Genomic DNA, 17,321 nt, shown 5'->3' with positions numbered 1-17,321 from the left:
TTTAAGCACATTTTTGTGAATTTTTTTTTGAAAGTATGAAAGAATAATTTTATTTTTAAATTAAATAAGCATATTAAGTATAATTCAAAGAATATTCAAAAAAAATTCAAGAAAAAATATTGAAAAATAAGTCAACGGTGGCAAATTTTTAACCCGGCACCTGCCACGTGGGGTGCTACTAGCACCCCATAACAAATTTTTATCAAATATTTGGTATTTCAAGTTTGGTAACCCTGCTGTGCATCATAGTAGCTTTCCATAATATTATATAGCATAGATGTGTTAGCGTTTAAGGTAGTTATTTAGTGTCATTCTGAACTTGTAGCTCTAAAGTCGAATTGGGGTGTCATCATTTGGCACTTTAAGGTTTAATTTTTTTTTGTATTCTTGATAAACAGGTCAAATTTACATTATTTATTGAAATAACTGATTTAAATTATTAACATAGACTCTATACTCACTAAATCTTAATTTTTTTAGATATTTTACTTCACTTCATTTATTCCGGCTTGGTACTTGCTAATTTGCTTATAACACCTTTTTAATTTTATTTTTTAACTTTTATAACATATTAGTGGCTAATAAGTGAATAAAACATGTTTTTTTGTATTCTTGTGTTACTCAACACATTATTTTATTTTTTAAACAAGTAGATCACAGATAATTTTTAAGGGGTGCTGTGAGCACCCCACGTGGCAGTTGACGCCTTGCAAAGCCACGTGGAAGGTGCCGGGTTAAAGACACCTCAAAAAAACGATGAATTTTGCGGTGGACATTAGAATTTATCATTGGATCATGGTAGACAAAAAATTCAAAAAGATTTTATTATCTTATGAGTTTCTCGAGGTAACGATGTCAAGTTTATTTTAGTTTTAATGATCTTCGACTTTTTAGTATCACTCAGAAGTCAAAACAACGAAATTTTTTACAGAAAAAGGGTGAAAATCAACATATTTATTATTAGTATGGTATAGTTAGACCCAAACCCAGACATCCAAAGTGAAAGTTATACTCCAACACCAAATTGTTATGGTCCACATAATGTTCAGAAAAAAGTCACACCATTTTGAGCGTCGGGTTTGAGGGGGAGAGGGGGGAGAAATCTGCAAATTCGTAGTTTTTTAAGTTTTTCGTCAATATTTCTAAAACTAAGCGGTTTAGCATGAACAACCCTCTACACAAAATTGTTCTACATTAAATTTTAAATAAAAAAGGCCCTATGCATAACCCTTCTAAAATGAACGGTTCCAAAGTTACGGAGGTAGTATAATATAATTGGTCCAAAAAAAGGCCTAACCCAGACATCCAAAGTAAAAGTTTTCCTTCAACATAAAATTGTTCTATACGGTCCACATATTGTTCAATAAAAAGTTACACCATTTTGAGCGTCCGGTTTGGGGGGGAGATGGGGGAGAAGTAGGTAAATTAGTAGTTTTTTTTTAAAGTTTTTCGTCAATATTTCTAAAACTATGCTTTAGCGTAAGGAAGGTTCTATAGAAAAATGTTCTACATACAATTTAAAACAAAAAATATTCTATACATAATTGTTATAAAATCAACGGTTCCAGAGTTACGGAGGGTGAAAAGTGGAGGTTTTCGATACTTTTCATATTTACCGATTTCTCCCCCCTCTCCCCCCAAACCCGACGCTCAAAATGGTGTGACTTTTTTCTGAACATTATGTGGGCCATACAGAACAATTTGGTGTTGGAGGATAACTTTCACTTTGGATGTCTGGGTTTTTGGTATAGTTATATCATAAATATTGCCCAAAAAATATAAAAAGTATCGAAAACCTCGACTTTTCACCCTCCGTAACTCTGGAACCGTTGATTTTATAACAATTATGTATAGAATATTTTTTGTTTTAAATTTCATGTAGAACATTTTTGTATATAACATTGTTTACGCTAAAGCATAGTTTTAGAAATATTGATGAAAAACTTAAAAGAACTACTAATTTACCGGCTTCTCTCCCAGCTCCCTCCCAAACCGGACGCTCAAAATGGTGTAACTTTTTAGTCAACAATATGTGGACCATATAGAACATTTTGGTGTTGGAGGAAAACTTTTACTTTGGATGTTTAAGTTAGGCCTTTTTTTGGACCAGTTATACTATACTACCTCCGTAACTTTGGAACCATTCATTTTCGAAAGATTATGCATAGGGCCTTTTTTATTTCAAATTTAATGTAGAACAATTTTGTATAGAAGGTTGTTCATGCTAAACCGCATAGTTTTAGAAAGATTGGCGAAAAACTTAAAAAACTACGAATTTACCGATTTCTCCCCTCTCTCCCTTCCAAACCCGACGCTCAAAATGGTGTGACTTTTTTCTGGACATTGTGTGGACCATATAGAACAATTTGGTGTTGAAGGATAACTTTCACTTTGGATGTCTGGGCTATGCCATCTTTTGGATCAACTATACTATACTATATTGTTAAACAAAATATAAGCATAAAACAAAAAATATCTCGATAGTGTTACCGAAATGTCTAAAGAAAATATGTACAAAATTCCAGGTGAGTTGGTCAAGTAGTATGTCTACAGGCTTTTAAAAAAGCAGTTTTAAGAAAAACGCTTTTAAAGTATTGTCAATTTTTTTTACTGTTAAATCGTAAAGTGATGCACACCGGAATATGTTTTGAATCGCGGGGTAATTTACAAAGGAAAATGAGAACCGCTGTTGACCGTTTCTCACTACGCTCAAGCGCGCTGGCGCGAAGATGCTGCAAAGCGAGTCGAATGTAGGGAGGTAGGGAGATAGTGTGGAATATTCCTATCTTCGACTAGCTTTGCAGCAGGTTCGCGTTAGCACGATTGAACGTAATGAACAACGGTCAACAGCTGTTCTCATTTTCTTTTGTAAATTACTCCGCGATTCAAAAAGATATTCCGGTGTGCATTATTTTACGATTTGACAGACAAAAAAGGAATTGAAAATAAAAGTTGACAATACTTTCACGCTTTTTCCTTAAAATCTGCTATTTTCAAAGGATGTAGACATTGTAACTCAAAAACTACTTGACCTACCCACCTGGAATTTTGCATTTATTTTCTTTAGACATTTCTTGAGGTAACGCTGTCGATATATTTTTTGTTTTATGTTTATTTTTTATTTAACAATAATAAATATATTGATTTTCGCCCTTTTTTGCAAAAAAATTCGTTGTTTTTATTTCTGAGTGATACCAAAATGTCAAAAATCGTTATAACTAAAAAAATCGACAGAGTGGTCTCGATAAACATAATAAGCTAATAAAATCTTTTTGAATTTTTTGTTTACCATGATCCAATGATAAGTTCGGATGTCACCGCAAAATCCATTTGTTTTCGAGGTGTCTTTAAAAATTTGCCATCGTTGGCTTATTTAATAATATACACCCATACCTCGCTTTGCGGGCTAGATACATTTCATGAAATTGGCTGTAAAGCGAAAACCGTATAAGGAATCAAGTATTCTAATACAAACTCATTCAAATTCAATGGGATCGGTTCCAATTTTTTTAAATATGTAACATGGTTATCATTCAATAACAATTTTTTTGATGTTAGCTGTTTGGATACAACACGCTATGTCTATACATCAAATCCCGATTCTGCTTGAAACTGAATGAGTTCCTCATATGAAAGGAGTTCCCTATCAGCTTCAAATAGATCAAACACATCACGTTCGTTCAATCCTCAAAGCCAAGATCATATGCTAGATCCAAAATGTTTTGTCTAATTTCAGGAAGGAAATTAACTTCTGCATCACTGCAGATTTTTTGGTTTGTGAAATGTACCTACGTGCGATCAGACATTCGCTTTCAATAAAGCCCTGTTTCACCTACGTTAATCACTTTTTCAGTTTTATAACCACCTCTTTCAATATTCCCTTCCTTTCGGTATTTGCATTCCATTCCAAATTTTCGAAAATACTTAAAGGTTTTTCATGGATAGTCATTTGACTTATTGGCATTCTCTGTTTGTTATTGTCCTCAATCCATATAATCAATAGTTTTTCCATTTTTGCAAAATCCAGTTAATAAAATTTTCCATAATGTAGATGTATCGACATCGAAAAAATTTTCTGGTCGTTATAACAAAACATTTTAGGCCGTAAATCGAAAACGTGCCTTAATTGAAGAGCGCCGTTATAGCGAAATGCCGTATAAAGAGCGGCCGTATAGCGAGGTATGGGTGTATTTCCTTGAATTTTTTTTTGAATTATACTGAATACGCTTATTTAATTTAAAAATAAAATAATTTTATCATACTTTCAAAAAAAATTCTCAAAAATGTGCTTGAAATGTTGATTTCAACCTCTACGGCCCCCGGTTGTCAGTCTGGTGGAATGTAGAGTATAACATTATGTTGTTTTATATGCCACTATATTGAAAACTTAGTCTTTTGCTAGCAGTTGCCGCTAGGGCATCTATGCCATTTCGTTCGTGGCAATCCGTGACTGCACGCCGGGGTTTGTTTTGGTTGGATCAGAGAGAGCAGCCAATGTGCCTCCTGATGAGAGACAAATAAGTTTAGAAACCGGTAGAGGTGCTTGCTGCACTCTCTGATTGGACTAAAATATGATGCGGCTGTATTCTCGTTTTGCAACGAAAGTGAACATGGTTATTCATTTTTGATTTACGTGTTTACTCTGATTGGAGTATGAAGGGAACCATTCTCGTTGGAACTTTACCGTGCTGATCAGATGGAACGTGAATTTTAATTTGTAAAATTCCCCCATCTTTCTTAGTCTCAGCATCCGTTATGGCTTGCAAATTGTAGAAGCCTCGGAGGTGTAACCAGAGAAGGTTCCCATTGTTTTCAGTCTGGTGTGATGTAGAGTAACATTATGTTGTTTTATATGCCATTAGATTGAAAACTTAGTCTTTTGCTAGCATTTGCCGCTAGGGCATCTATGCCATTTCGTTTGTTGCAGTCCGTGACTGCACGCCGCGGTTTGTTTTGGTTGGATCAGAGAGAGCAGCATATGTTCCTCCTGATGAGAGACTAATAAGTTTCGAAACCGGTAGAGGTGCTTGCTGCACTCTTTGATTGGACTAGAACATGATGCGGCTGTATTTTCGTTTTGCAACGAAATTGAAAATGGTTATTCATTTTTGATTTACATGTTTACTCTGATTGGAGTATGAAGGGAACCATTCTCGTTGGAACTTTACCGTGCTGATCAGATGGGACGTGAATTATAAATTGAAAAATCCCTCATGTTCCTTAGTCTCAGCATCCGTTATGGCTTGAAAATTGTAGAAGTCTCGGAGGTGCAACCAGAGAAGGTTCCCATTGTTTTCAGTCTGGTGGGATGTAGAGTAACATTATGTTGTTTTATATGCTATTGGATGGAAAACTTAGTCTTTTGCTAGCAGTTGCCGCTAGGGCATCTATGCCATTTCGTTCGTTGCAGTCCGTGACTGCACGCCGCGGTTTGTTTTGGTTGGATCAGAGAGAGAGCAGCATATGTTCCTCCTGATGAGAGACTAATAAGTTTCGAAACCGGTAGAGGTGCTTGCTGCACTCTCTGATTGGACTAGAATATGATGCAGCTGTATTTTCGTTTTGCAACGAAAGTGAAAATGGTTATTCATTTTTGATATTATGTTAGAGTTGCTAGAACTGCAAGTGGATCTGAAAGAAGTACATAGCATAGGGAAAAACAAATGCATCATAGAATTAGAATCAATTGGAGACAAACTGAGAGTAATGGAAGCCAAAAAGAAACTGAAGAACCATTCACGTAAGGGTGGTTCGCCAAAATAAGCGGCATATTGTGTAACTCGCTTTTTTCTTAAGTCCTTTACATACTGTGTTTCAAATTATGTTGCCAAAGTTAAGTTATACAATACATGAATGTACGCCACTTAATATTAATTAAAAAAAAAAGTATTTTTACAAGCATTTTATCAAATTTTAATGTCAAAATAATGTCAAAATATGAACTCCGAGGCTGTAACCCACTTTGTTTTTTGATCTGTTTTATAGTATTCTCACTGAAACGTTACAAAAGTGCAGATTATTTTATCAATAATTAATTAACAACCCAATGTAATTTAAAACTGTCAAATTAATAACTTTCATTTTTAAAACTAAACCATCATAAAAATCTACTACTAAAAACTGTAACCAACTTTGTGCATCAACACCGAGGCTTCATGAAAATATATGAAAATTTAGGCCAAACTGCACTATACTGTATGGCAGGCAGCTTGACAAGAGAGGAACGCTTCAGTCTAACCCAAATTGTGGAAGAAAGTGGACGAATATGATATCGTTAAGCGATAGAAAATTTTTCAAGGTGTCTTAAGCTAAGCGTATGTTTTTATACAGTCAACACCGAAGCCTTCGTAAAAACTTAATTTTGCTAATTTTTTTAATATGTCTTTCCTTTAAGTATGCGCTATAAGGTTTTTTTGACACCCCGTGAATAAAGCAGAATTATTTTTAATATTTGTAAAAAGTAGAATTAAAAATGTATGAAATCATCAACACCGAAGTCATCAACTCCGAAGCCCAGTCGTGCCTCGGAGTTGACGAACGTGCCTTGGAGTTGTTGAAAGTGCGTGAGTGGTCATTCTTAAACTAAAAAAATACAATTTAAATTTAGTCTAACATAGGAAAAGGGTTACTGGGTAAGCTCTCAAAATGTTTCGGTCGGTTTGGTAATATTATCTTCTTTTTATAGAAAATGGCTCGTATATAGGGTGAGGCAGATAACTGGCCTATTAGAAATATCTCGAGAACTAAAGGCAACAGAATCATGAAAATTGGAATAAAGGGGTTTTAAAGGATGATCTATTAAATGAAAATATTTTGATCACTTTACAACTTCCGGTTATACCGGAAGTTGCTTATAACTTCGTTTTTTTAAATGGGATACCCTGTATATTTTTACATTTTTGGATTCTCTTCGATGTCTTCTTTCTTAAAATATGAGGTTTTGTAATATTATACAGGGTATTTTAAAAGATAATTACGTTTTTTTATTAATTTTGTAGCAACATTCACACCCTGTAGAATTGTAGTAGTTTGACATCTAAAGCTCTACTTACGTTCAAATGATTTTTAATATACTCTACTATTGTTAAGAAGCATTAGTATGGCTAAATTTTTAATTTTAGTATACAGGGTTGGTCGAAACTCGAAATGAGTATTTTCTGAGTGTTCTTGAATGGAACACCCTGTATTTTTGTATTGCAGTGAAATGATATTTTATGGTAATTTTTTATTTCTTAAGCATTCCCTATACCTAACTGCTTTAATTTGTGAGTTATTGGTGATTCAACCTAAACATTAATTGCAACAAAAAATGAGTAAAATTTTATTAGGTTGGCCGTGAAAATACTCAATCCCAAATAATTTGTCAGAAATAAACACATATTAATCCAGACTGGTCCTTAAAATTACCAATAATGGTTTGGCTATCAAAATACCTACGTAGTTAAGATTGTTGGTGCGATTAACAATTAAGCACAAATTAAAGCAGTTAGGTATAGGGAATGCTTAAGAAATAAAAAAGTACCATAAAATATCATTTCATTACAATACTAAAATACAGGGTGTTCCATTTAAGAAAACTCAAAAAATACTCATTCCGAGTTTCGACCAACCCTGTATACTAAAATTAAAAATTTAGCTATACTAATGATTCTTAACAATAGTAGAGTATATTAAAAATCACTTAAACGTAAGTAGAGTTTTAGATGCCAAGCTACTACAATTTTACAGGGTGTTAATTTTGATACGAAATTAATAAAAAAACGTAATTATCTTTTAAAATACCCTGCATAATATTACAAAACCTCATATTTTAAGAAAGAAGACATCGAAGAGAATCCAAAAATGTAAAAATATACAGGGTGTCCCATTAAAAAAACGAAGTTATAAGCAACTTCCGGTATAACCGGAAGTTGCAAAGAGATGAAAATATTTTCATTTAATAGATCATCCTTCAAAACCCCTTTATTCCAATTTTCATGATTCTGTTGCCTTTAGTTCTCGAGATATTTCTAATAGGCCCTTTATTTGCCTCACCCTGTACACTGGAGTACGATGGAAAAATGAAGGCGAAAACCCCCAAAATCGTTAAATAAATATTTTATTAGTAATATTTTATGCAGCTATGCTTATTTCTGTAAGAATATACCATTTTGGGTAGTCTTCTCTAATGTTGATAAAATAGACATCTGTCTATGTAGGCACATTATGTGAAAACATGTTTGGAAGCGGATAACAAATCATTATGTTGCGCAGAAAAGACAGAAGAATGTATAGAAAGGAAATGCCGAGATTGTGTTCAAAATCAGATTAGATTTTTGAAGTTTAACTGAGAAGACACGGCTACATATTGGAAAGTTTTGTCAACACGAAGGCCGGTCTAAATCAACTCCGACGCAATTGATATTTTACCTATTTTTCATGTTTTTCTGTAGTAGTTTATATCAAAATGGAAGTGTTTTGTATAGTTTTATTACATACCAATTTTTATTTAATTGTTACGATCATAAATTTCAATTAACAGAGAATTACGTCAACACCGTAGACACTTAGTCAACTCCGATGTCACAACATTTCCGTTTTTCGGAAAATATTTAAAAATGATCTCTGCTGGTATCATGGGTAAGTTGAATAGCTCATTTTATAAAAAATATTTAAAAATGAACTAATTCTAAACCATGTTTTAAATTAAATTTCTCTACCTCGAAATTGCCGTCTATTTTGGCGAATCACCCATAAGAGAATATACATTGACCACGACCTCACTAAAAAAGAACTAGAAACGCAATCTATAATAAAAAGGAGGGAATCAGAGGAAAGAGGAAAAAGAGTAAGAATTGGATATAAAAAACTATGGGTTGATAACATACAATTCGATTGGAATGAAAATGAAAACAGATTAGAAAAACATTCGTCTACAGACAAAAAATTTGGGTTAAAAAACTGATGATAATAGATGACGAAATGGACCGAAAAAATGGCAACGAAAGAGGAAACGAATAATGATATGATATTAACAGACACAACAAAGAGCAACACAAAAATGAAAACACTGAAAATATCAACGTGGAACATCAGAAGTATCAACGACAAAGAACGAGAACTCATACAGGAATTTAAAAGTTACAAATTAGACGTCCTAGAAGTAACAGAATTAAAAAAATGCCAGGGGACAATAGAACAAGAAGGTGGGCATTTACTGATATACAATGGAGTAAAACCAGAGCTACAAGCACCGGCAGGGGTTGGTTGCATTATAGCAAAAGAACATATAAAGCACATGAAAAGATGGGAATTTATATCTGAGAAAATATTAAAAATTGAAATGAATCTAGATCAAACTAGTAACACAACAATAATAATTGTATATGGATCAGGTTAAGATGAAGTTGCAAGTAAAAAAGATGACTTCTGGGAGGAGCTGACAAATGTAGTGGAAAACGTAAATGACAGACTAATCATCATGGGAGATTTTAACGGTAGAGTAGGAAAAGGAAACGACACAATAGATATAATCGGAATGCATGGAGAAGAGACCAGAAACAATAATGGAAATAATGATCAATTTTTGCATGGAGAACAACTTGATAGTAACGAGTACGTTTTACATGCACAAAGATATACACAAATATACCAGAGAAGTTAGAAGCAGAAACGAAAGATCAATAATAGATTATATACTAATCAATAGAGAAAATAGAAAAGAAATAACTGACGTGAAAGTTTATAGAGGCGCATAAATCTACAGTGATCACTACTTATTAGTAGCAAAGTGGAAAATTGAGGATGATAACTATCAGGAAAAAACAAAAATGACAAACCAGAACAAGAATAGGAACGAAGCAATCAGATCTTATAAGTTACAAGTCAAAAAGATTGCTGAAGAATATAAAAAGAATACAGAAACACAAATCAAAAAGACAAGACAAAAATGACAAAGTCTGAATCTAGAAGAACTATGGCTATAATTTAAGAAGATCATCCTAAAGGCAGCAAAACAAGTATGTGGTACAATAGCAGTGAATAAAAACATAATACAGACAAGGTGGTGGAGGTGGAACCAAGAAATTAAAGATCAAGTGAATAAAAAGAAAAGTCTATGGAAACAATACCTCGGAGACAGAACAAACAATAATTACACGCTTTATAAAGAACAACGTACTAATGTCAAAGAACTAGTAACCCGAGCTAAACAGAGATCCTGGGAAGAATTTGGAACAAAATTAGAAGAAAGTAGCCAAGGTAGTCAGGAGTTATTCTACAGAGTATTGAAGAACCTACGAAAAGACAAACAACCAAACATAAGACGGATTAAATGAAAAGATAATGTACTACTGACAGACGAAGACGAAATTATGAAAAGATGGAAAGAGCATTTTCAACAGCTACTAAATGGAAAAACCACCAGTAATGAGTCACACAAACAAACGACCTCCCCAACGTAGAGCACGATGATGAAGACGAAAATATCGAAAATAATGAAGTATTGGAAGCCATTTCGCATCTAAAAGTAGGAAAATCAGCAGGTCATCGTAAGATCACACCAGAAATGCTGAAAAATCTAGGGGTTGCACGGGTAGAGATGTTAACAGAAATTCTCGACAAACCTGGCACTTGGCTACCGTACCAGAAGATTGGGCCACTGCAATTATATTGCTCATTTTTAAGAAAGGGTACACAAACAATTGCGGCAACAACAGAGGTATTACGTTGTTAAGTGTGGTGTCAAAATCATACGAATACATATTAAACAAGAGACTTAGTTCAATACTTGAACACAACCTAGCAGAACCACAAAGTGGGTACAGAAAAGGCCGAAGTACCCAAGACCACATATTTATGATCAAGCAAGTTACAGAAAAAACGAGAACTACGAAAACTGAAATATATGCAGCATTTATAGACATAGAAAAACCATTCGATAATGTTTCACAATATAAAGTATGGGAAAGTCTTGAACGAAGAAATATTGAAACCATACTGAGGCAGGCTACACAAAGCTTATATAAACACAACACATGCTACATCAGGAAAGATAATACCCATTCCTAAACGTTTGAGATAAGTGATGGACTGAAGCAGGGAGGAGTACTGAGCGCCACACTATTTATCGTACTCATGGATGACATAATACAATAAATGGAAGCAAAAACACGCAAATTACACATTGGTTACCACAATCTAGAACCCATAGGAATTTCAGTATGTCCATTTGCAGACGACCTGATGTTATTAGCACACAACGAAGATGACCTCAAAAGGAACCTAATAATGTGGAAAGAGGAGCTGGAAGAAAGAAATATGAAAATAAACATGGAAAAAATAAAGATAATGGTTATGGGGAATGACAATAAACAAATAAATATAGAGATAAATAACAAGAAACTAGAACAAGTTACAACATATAAATACCTGGATGTGAAAATAGAGAATGAAGGAAGATCAGAAGAATAAGTCGACGAAAGGATCACCATGGCGTCCAGAATGTACCATAGTTTAAACAGAGCATTTATTGGAAAGAAAGAAGTAAGCAGCAGGACAAAGATGATGGTATCTAAAACGATCTTCAGGCCAATCCTTACCTATGGTAGTGAGAGCTGGGTGCTAACACAATCATCGGAAAGTAGAATAAAATCAATGGACATGAAGTACCTAAGAAAAGTAAAAGGAATTACAAGATGCGATAGAATAAGAAACAGCATTGTAAGAGAAGAACTACAAGTCGAACCAATAACACAAATGCTAGAGAAGAACAAGCTTAAATTGTTTGGACATATGTGTAGAATGAACGATGATAGACAAGTAAAACGTATATGGATATGGAAGGCAAAAGTACACAACAAGAGAGGAAAAGGGAGACAAAAAAAAACCTGGAACGATAAAGTGGTAGAAATACTGAAGAAGAAAAATAAAACCTGGACTGAAGCGAAACGAAGGGCCAAGAATAAGCAAGAATGGAGAAGATTTGTATATGATATAGATGTATGAAATGTATTTTTTAAACATCTTACACAGTTAGGTAGAAAGTTTTAGATTATATATACAGGATGAGTGGGGAGGAACACGCCAAACTTTAAGACTGTATAATATACGTAAAAATAATCAAAAATACCTCATATTATGTTGCCATTAGATTTTCATTTGTTTCCGAGATACACACACAATTGTTTTGACACACAATTAAGAATTTTATATTCACTATTGGCGCGCGTACAGGTAATAGTCTGAAATTTTTTAAAGATAAAAATGGTATGCCACTGAAATATTTCAAATTAAAAATCTTTCTTGAATTCCTCGTTCAATTTGTGACAAAAAATCTATCTTTCCTTTTTTTCATTCGATGCTTAGTTTTCATGCAAAAAATAAAATATCTTAACGCTTACAAAGTTTTCAATGAAGTTTCTATAATATGAATGTATAGAATATTTCGAATACTTTGTAAGCGTTAAGATATTTTATTTTTTGCATGAAAACTAAGCATCGCATGAAAAAAAGGAAAGATAGATTTTTTGTCACAAATTGAACGAGGAATTCAAGAAAGATTTTTAATTTGAAATATTTCAGTGGCGTACTATTACCTGTACGCGCGCTAATAGTGAATATAAAATTCTTAATTGTGTGTCAAAACATGCGCAATAACTATGTCTTAAATCCCACCAAATCTCATTCGGACACCTCAACCGGTTTTAGAGCAATACATAAATCGTCAGTTTGTAATAAAAATTTTAACACCCCGTATCTCGGAAACAAATGAAAATCGAATGGCAACATAATATGAGTTATTTTTGATTATTTTTACGTATATTATACAGCCGGAAAGTTCGGCGCGTTCCTCCCCAATCACCCTGTATGTATACTAAAAACACCAATACATTTTTTTCACAATTTATTTGCACTAATACATACGTAACTTGTATGTGTGCGCCTAGTTTATAATGTAGTTTGTATAAAAATTCACTCTCAAAATTTTTCTCAATGATCGCGCCTAAAGAAGTATAACTTCATACATGTTTATTTTTAGAAACTGGATGAAACTAAAACATGCCTGGAGGTCAAATTAAGCAATTTCAGTAAACATCCACTATAAGTAGAATTTGCCTTTGCTGCAGCAACTGAAGACTTCAGTCCGTTTTTTAAGAAATACTCTCAGGCTTGGCCTGTCGCTCAAGACTGCCTTAAGCCATTTGTGAGTTCTACTGAAAAATGTTTTGATAGCGATGAAAAGCGCTTCGTTAATCAAACACTTTCCTTCTACGATGACTCCATTACTTTCTTCTGCGAAAACAATGCCGATCGTAGTACGAGTAAGTATTTTAACTGATGACTAACTGACTTTATTTAAGATGGTGTCTTACATTATCTTTTAATAAATTGATAAAATTATGTAAAATATTTGCTATGTCAATATATACAGAGAGGATCTAAATTATGGAATAAATTCATTTTCTCTAAAATGGACGACTCTGGAGAAAAATCCTGAAACAGGTCGATTTTTATTTTTAAATTACAATTGTTTGGCATATATTTCATACTAGTGACGTCATCCATCTGAGCGTGATGACGTAATCAATGATTTTTTTTAAATAGGAAGAGGGGTCGTGTGGCACCTCATTTTAAAGGGAGTTCAATTCTCTATTCAGTAATATAAACTATAATATCATTATTTATACAGAGTGACCAAAAAAATAATTTTTGAATTAAATTAATTGACGCAAAAAGAAGAATTAATGTAATTTATTTAACTCCAAATACATTGTACGGCTGTCAGTAAACAAGAAATATGTTTATTTCACAAATAAACATTTCTTTTAGCTTAAATTAAATCACAAACAGCCTCCCACCTACCTATTGGCAGTTTGAACATTTAATTTAAGCGAAAAGCAATGTTTATTTGCCAAATAAACATTTTTTTCTATTTTCTGACGGCGATAGAATGTATTTTGAATTAAATAAATTTACATTTTTTTTCCGTCAATTAATTAAATTCAAAAATTATTATTTTGGCCACCCTGTATAAATAATGATACCTATTAATGTTTATATTACTGTATAGAGAATTGAACACCCTTACAAATGAGGTACCACACGACCCCTATTCCTATTTAAAAAAATCATCATCGATTACGTCACCACGCTCAGATGGATGACGTCACTAGTATGAAATATATGCCAAAAGATTGTAATTTGAAAATAAAAATCGACCTGTTTCAAGATTTTTCTGTAAAGTCGTCCATTTTAGAGAAAATAAATTTATTCCATAGTTAAGATCCTCTCTGTATATTTGTATCTCCCATGTATTATTACCAACGAACTATCAATATAGATGGAATGGGCAAGAAGTGAATTTAATGCGGCCAGGATGAGAGAGTATAGTCAGGGAAGGATAGAAGATAATCGCCATCTTTCGTAAACAAAAAATTGATAGTGGCAGTCAGGGTTGCCAGCTTGGGGTATTTTCCCATAATTTTGGAGTAATTTGAAAGCGTCCAGAGGAATTTTTCTAAGCAGAAATGGTTGGAGGGAGGGGGGGCAATTACGAGAGATTTTAAGGGGTCATGGTAAATTAAATTTGCGTATATACATAGAACTGTATACTATACTCTCATATAATCGAAGACGATAGGACCTATGAATTATTTCCAGGGCCTTCTGTTGATAAGTAGTATAATTTTGGTTTACTGTTCTGTACATTTGACTACTAATTTATTAAATTGCGGCAAAAATTTAAATTTAAGGGGTTTGAGCTTCAATTTGAGGGAATCTCAGTTTCTAAGTGGGGAATTTATAAAATCACATCTGGCAACTCTGGTGGTAGTTGTAGCAAATTTTCCCTGGCATGCTCTGTCTCTCTCTAGGACCTCTCACTTGTATGTTGGCCGCAATCTCGCTTCATTGTTTGAATGGGGTGGTGCCATTCCATCCGTATTGAGAGTTCGTTGATTATTACGCCAGTCAATGAAAGCAAACACAGGATATTACTTCCGAATTCTATCCAACTGCATGAATTTTAATGAAATTTTATCCAATTCATCTAGTCCGAAAATGCTTCCTAAGGAAACTAGAGCTCTCTAAGATGGCGTCTTGTAATTCGTTTTTTTAAAATAGCTCCAGAACGCTTCTATTTAAAAAAACGAAAACTGGTACGCCTATAGTATTCGAGGGATAAATCGACTCTATCAATTGCGAATTTCTAGTACCGGTCATAGGCGTCCGCTTTGGGTAGGGCAACAGTTATTTTATTCCATAACTTTTTTGCCTTTACCTTTTGAGTATTTTTGACATTGGATTATTAAATTCTGAGGTATTCTAGTACTAAAAGCTACTCTTGTTTTAAGTCGGTAGGATGCACCGTTTTCTATAAAAATAAATTTAAAAATTTTTGATTTTTTCGAATTAAAAAAAAATTTAAACACATTTTCAAAATAAAGCGGTGTATTTTATCGACTTAAAACAAGAGTAACTTTTAGTACTAGAATACCTCATGATGAAATAATTTAGCGTCAAAATGCCTAAAAATTAAAGACAAAAAGTTTTGCGATAAAACAACCGTTGATCTACCCAAAACGATGACAAGACGCCTATGACCGATAGTAGAAATTCGCAATTAATAAAATCGAATTATCTGAAATTCGGTCTGAATCGAATGATATGGTAAATCTAATGGTTTTAGTACTATACTACTTCAGAGTTTAATAATCCAATATTAAAAATACCTAAAAGTTAGAGACAAAAAAGGTACGGAATAAAATATCCGTTGCCCTACCCAAAACGGACGCTTATGACTGGTACTAGAAATTCGTAATTGATGGAATCGATTAACTTCTGGAAGATAAATAGGCTTACCAGTTTCTGTTTTTCTAAATAGAAGCGTTCTGGAGCTATTTAAAAAAAATTAATTACAAGACGCAATCTTTAAAAATCTCTGGCTCCATTAGGAAGCATTTTCGGAAGAGATGAATTGGGTTACTTCAAAATATCTGACGAATCTCCGGTCTTCGTTTGTCGGTAGAGTTTCTGGACACCCTGTATATATACACCGGCACAATTAACCACCCACCTTTCATTTTTTTCAATTTGCAGACATTGTCAATCTTGGACCACATTTTATGAAAGATGCGGTGAAAACTACCTTTTGAGAAATTAAAACAAAAAATTATTGAAAAAAAGTCGTTTTTCAAGGGATGCTTAGCAATAATCTTCAAAGAAGTGTTTAAAAATCTTCGAAGAAAGTTCAAACAAACATAAATTTGAAAATCATTGTTTAATTAAAAAAATTATGAGTTATTAATACTGGTTGCTGCCACCTCTGGCCTTTAAGACTTCTTGTAGCTGGTTTGGCAATAAATTCATGATATGCTCGGTATCCGATTGGGAGATATTGTGCCACTCCTCCCCGCAGCCGCCTTGAGCTCTCCAAATGATGAAGGGGTTGGCACTTTTGCTCTTACCCGTTTTTTGAGGTTGACCCAAATGTGTTTAATTGGGTCAAAATTGAGACTGCGTGACGGCCATAAAAAAACTTGAATCCCGACATCATTATAGGGTGAATCTTGAGTTATGCAACGTGCATTGTCATGCATTAATCTAAAGTTTTCACCAATGAACATTGCGAAAGAAATTAGATGGTCTTGTAGATCTTTTGCCACCTACCTTTAAGCATTCACACTGCGTCTGTCGAACACAACAAGATCAGTACGAACTTCGTAAGAGATACCTCACCAGATCAATATTGACCCTCCTCAGTAAGTCACTGTTTCGGTTATAGAGCAAACCTTTTATTTCACGCCTATAGACACCACAGGCGTAGCCAGGTTTTAGTTTCGGAGGGGGTTCAAAAAAATAAAACGACTAAAACTACATGAAATAACCTTTATATTCATAATAAAAATTTGAAAGATGTTAATATCTTAACTTTTCGGAGGGGGTTTGAACCCCCAAAACCCCCCCTGGCTACGCCCGTGATAGACACGCTGACGTTTATCTGGGACCCTTATGGGCTGGCTACTGGCTACACTCAACGTCTTGCCTGTGTAGTCCAAAATTGTGCAAGATATGACGGAACAAAAAGACTGTACACCGTACGTTGTCCACACGTGCAGACTACGTAAAAACTGGACTGCGCAAACTTCAGTCTGTCGAGAACTCAACACGATGAGCAGCACCGAAGAGGTTTTTTTAATGGAAGCGTTATTGACAGTGGCGGCTCGTGATTTTTACAATAGGGGAGGCTATACCTAACTGTAAAATATCTAGACAAATTTGCACTAGCAAAAAAATGCGCCAAAAAATGTAATTTAAGGCCCCATCTTTTGACCATTTTTTAT

This window comes from Diabrotica virgifera, chromosome 4 (genome assembly GCF_917563875.1).
Source record: "Diabrotica virgifera virgifera chromosome 4, PGI_DIABVI_V3a".
Taxonomy (NCBI): Eukaryota; Metazoa; Arthropoda; class Insecta; order Coleoptera; family Chrysomelidae; genus Diabrotica; species Diabrotica virgifera.
The sequence above is the reverse complement of the archived record's forward strand: the minus strand, read 5'-3'. Positions refer to the sequence as shown.